This window comes from Cibotium barometz, chromosome 3 (genome assembly GCF_041138505.1).
Source record: "Cibotium barometz isolate CiBa-2024 chromosome 3, ASM4113850v1, whole genome shotgun sequence".
NCBI lineage: Eukaryota > Viridiplantae > Streptophyta > Polypodiopsida > Cyatheales > Cibotiaceae > Cibotium > Cibotium barometz.
This window is the reverse complement of record NC_141048.1, coordinates 56390942-56395782: the sequence shown is the minus strand read 5'-3', so window position 1 is coordinate 56395782 and position 4841 is coordinate 56390942. Positions and strand designations below refer to the sequence as shown.

The 4841-nt window shown below is 32.3% G+C and overlaps 1 long non-coding RNA gene across 1 annotated transcript; it reads right to left on the bottom strand.

The window, feature by feature from the left end:
• Positions 1-1483: 1483 nt before the first annotated feature.
• Positions 1484-4576, bottom strand: LOC147640286 (uncharacterized). The gene is made up of 3 exons (XR_015269693.1): positions 4522-4576; positions 4264-4430; positions 1484-1513 (listed from the first exon to the last, which is right to left on the bottom strand). It is a non-coding gene; the product is annotated as an uncharacterized LOC147640286 (long non-coding RNA).
• Positions 4577-4841: the final 265 nt, after the last annotated feature.

Below are 4841 nucleotides of genomic sequence, written 5' to 3'. Positions count from 1 at the left end.
TCTATCGAGGCTCACATTGCTGAAAACATCTTTAAATAATCCCCCCACACCTCCTTTAGATCTTCAATGGCCTGCCCTTCCCACTGCTCTATCTTTTCAGCTTCAAGCTCATACACTTATGGAAATTCATTGGAGTATAGGCCAACCAACCTTTCTTCTTCCTTGACCAAATCTACTTTGTCTCTATCGGCTCTGGCGTGCACTTCTTTAATGATTCTGATATGTTCTTCTCTAATTAAGGCAACCTCACCTTTTGTTGCGGTCTGTCTCTCCCTGGCCCTGTTGAGATCCCCTTGCAAATGCATAACCTTGTGTTCCCTCTTTGTTATGGCCTCTTTCATCCTTTCCATACCCCCCTTGAACTCCTTGTTGGCCTTCTATAGGTCACTTTTGCACCTTGCATTGCATAGTAAGGATAATAGAGAAGTTGGTATTTGAGTACATGTGTTTTGCCTATAAGATGTAACCTACTTCAAATGGTGATGCAACATGCGAGAAGGTAGAACAAGTCTTATTCGATGTTGGACTTTACAAATAGTTATAAACCTATATTCATTTTTATACCTTATGTCTTATGTCTATAGACTTAAAAATTAATGAGATAATTAGTTAAAACATATTAAATCATAAATCTTACTTCTATTTCATGATATATTATTATTAATATATTTTGTTATTTACATAGTTACTTATATGATTCTTTGTACTTAAACATATCCTTAAAGTTATACTTATTTTTATACTTACATATACTTATATATATAGACTTAAAAATTAACAACACTTCATTAAAATATAATAAATCATAAATCATACTTCTGTTTCATGTATATTATTATTATATTATATTATTCACGTAGTTACTTATATTATTATTTACGCTTAAATATATACTTAAATTTATATCTATTTTTATACTTATATCTATAGACTTAAAAATTAAATATAATTCATTAAAATATAATAAATCATAAATCATACTTCTATTTCTAGAATGGTTAATTATATTATTATTTGTACTTAAATATATACTTACACTAATATTTACGTTTGTACTTACTTATACTTATCATTATTTTCTTACATATACATGAGATTGAGACACAATAGACTTAAAAAACCATAACACTTTATTAAAATGTATAAAACTTCAAAAACCACAACACTTTTAGAGAAACGGATTCTTGTATTCACTTGGAAGAATAAGGATTACATTGAATCCACAATCTGAAGGATGTATGGAGTAATACATTCCTTGCATGTTTTGTAATGTTCACTCTGACTCCCAATCTTCCTACAATCCAACTTGAAATAGAAGTTAGAAGGGGGATCATTGGACATCAGCTGGATTTCTTGGCTCAAAAAAATAAGGGGCCAATGACTCTCTACATTAACGCTAAAAGGGTCATGACCCTCTCGAATAATAATCACATCAATGATTAATGAATGCATGCCATCTCGCATGTCTTGGTCTAAGCTAATGAGCCACTCCCCTCGTAGAAGTCACCACCTCCTATACCTGAAGTGAATGCATAAAGTTTGTCTTACAATGAAGTACCTATCATTCAAAACAAAAAAAAACCAACATAAAAACATAAAAACAACAACAACCAACATAAAAATAAATATCAATCAACATAAGTACTTGTGAATACAAACTATCGACAATTAACATAAGTGCAAACTTACCTAAAGGTAACATCCGACAGAGTGATTCTACACTCAATGATATCATTGTGGTGAGAGATGCCATGGCATTCCCAATAACTAAGTCATCCAATCCTTAGATGGGCACTTGCATTGGTAAGTAATCTTACTTCTGATAACTACTTCACAGGATATCCAAACAAAGAAAATGGAACAAACCAACTTAGATGCACATCTTTAGAGCCTATGGTGGGTTGCATGGCACCAAGAACATCAATTTTTATCTTGACCCTACATGCTTCTCACATGTCTAGGCTAGAATTATATCACTCCGGGCTAGACAACGATGGTAGTGGAATGTACTCCAAACTATATTTCTCCACAATACAAGAAATCATAAAAGTAAACATTCTTAGATGCCAATTCTCTTGCACTCTTGTTGTCATAGATCAAGGAACCTATCTCTGAATGGAAAACATTTACCCCCGGGGGGTGCACCTAAAAAAATGTAAGTGTAGCACGTGAGTTCATCAAGAGGGTTTTTTTAATTGACAAAACCTACAGGATTACATCTACAAGAGGGGGTTTTTTATTACACTTTTGAAAAAAACCCGTAGGTTCCTTAAGAAAGAGGGGTAATTTTATTAGTTGATAGCATGTAGGTAGAGGGGGTTTTTTATTACCCCTTGAACGCACGTGATACATATGATTTCTTAGTGGTGGACCCCCCGAGCATTTACCTTTCCTGTTAAACACTCTACATTTTGCCATTCATGCATAGTAGATGTATATAAATCTATAAGCAACAAACATGCTTGTATTAAAACTCTATCTAATAACCATAGAATCAAAGCACAGAGATATGAAATTATTTTTAGTCATGTGTGTTGCACTAAAGTTGTCATGATGCACTCAAATCTCTTTATGCATATAAACATGCTGAATGAAAGCCTCTGTTATTGTACCTATACCATTGATGCATCTTTTGAACTCTATGATTCTACCCTTCCATTGTCTGTTGGGGTCTGTTACATCTTTGAGCTTGACCTTGAAACCTCCACGAGTACTTGGCTGCATTAAAATCCAAGCTAACTTATTGTACTCATCATACATCAAGTTATCTTCATCATCTCTCCTATTAAACATCTCCACTATGTGAATATTATTGACTTTCCTTCTTCTTGAAGATATCTACACTAAAAAGAAAAACACCAAATTAATAAATTTAGAGTGTATGATTAATAAGTATATGTGTTATAGAGAAGTAAGAAATAAAGATTGTAAGCAATAAATACAGATTATAATAACAAGAAATATTATCTTCTACAACCAACTGCTTTGATATTAACATGACCTTGTTGCTCACAACCGTGCTTCTATGAAAATAAGTGTAACACATTATGAAAAACATAAAGAAAACCTTAAACCAATGAAATGAGATATAAATGATCATGACTCATAGGACTTAGTCCACAAGAGATACCACTTCAGATCCAGATAACTATATTACTGATGTTCCTCATCTTGAAGACATTTGTTGTAAAAACACTTAATTAACAAAGTTAGCCTTTATGATTACTAAATATCTGTGTTATAGCAGTAAGAAATAAAGATTATACGCAACAAATAAAGATTAAAACAACAAGAAATATTAGCTATTGCTTTGATTTACACAACCTTATTGCTCATAATCTTGCTCCTATAAAATTAAATAATAACACATCAAGATAAAACACAAACAAGCCCCAAACCTTTGAAAATTACTCACATCAAGATAAAATATAAACAAACCCTAAACCTATGATCATTACTCAGAGAGATTTGATGCCACTTTAGATCAAGATAGCTTTTTATGGTGTAGAGAAGAGAAAGTTCACATGAGAAAATAGGCATAAGTCACTAAGGTTTTGTCCAAATGAGATGAAATTTTATAAGAAGAGAGCTATGGTGGAGAGCAACATAGCTATAAAATTTCGTTAAGAAAGAACTAGAGTTGGAGAGGATATAACAAAATTGAATTCTACCAAAAAAGGGGGAGAAAATGGAAAGATAGTGAAATGTAAAAGGAGGGAAAGTAGAGATTTAAACATTAAAAAAAAGGAAAGAAAAGAAATTCGGGTTTAAAACTTCATAGGTTGTGACCACAAGGTACATCTAACAAGAAGGAATAGTTTATGGTGAAAACCACAAGAAAATCTGGCATTTCTCTATTTTTTTAAGTTATGGGCTCAATTTTTTTATTGTGATAAGAGATTTAGGCAAAGATATGACAAAAAACTCAATGTTACATGAATCTAGAATCCCAATTCTCTCACTGGCTAGGCCATTGTTTTTTTATTCACTCCTAAAGGGAAAAAATGAAGAGTCCATATTTTTCCTAATCAAAGAAACTCTAGCACTATGTTGAGAATTTTGTTAGGGTTGGTCTAAGAATAAGATGGGGTTGGTTAATGAAAGGTGATTTTTTGATGGGCCTACTTATATTCCTTCAAAAATTAAGGCTTTACAAAGTCTGGGCACCTTTCAGAATTCTTATAAATTAGCAATTCAAATACTTACATATTATTTAAAATACATGTGAAATTCCAATTTTCTAAAGCTAGAAACAAAATTTACCAAAATAGTGAAACTCTCAAGTGGAAGTTGATGTAGCATGATATTGTTGCCACTTGTTTGCAATCGGATCCCTTCCTTCGCCTTGTATCTTTAGTACTACTTTTTTTTGTAGGCACCATTCCTTTCTGCTTTTAATGTCCAACCTTCCTGTTTCGGTCCTTTGATATCTAATGAGAAATTTATAACTATGGAAAATATTAGATAAAGTTTTGGGAAAAACTTGAATTTCGAATAAAAACAAGAAAGGGGAAAAAACACCACTTTTAAATGGATCACAAATTTGAGAGGTCGCTTCCCCTACTCTCCCCAAGAGATCACTATGAACAAACCCCATAAGAGAACCTCCATAGCTATGCATTTTTATAACATATAGATAAACTATTTGTAACTCTTGAAGATGATTGAAAGATTTAATAAACTATTTTTAACTTTTAAAGAAGATTGAAAGATTTAATAAAAACTCTACAATACAATAAAACCCCATCTATTGAATTCACATGATTGCTATGCTAGCTTGCATACTCTTCATAGTGACTTTCTATAGGTGTCGCCCCCTTTCCACTATATGCTGATATGGG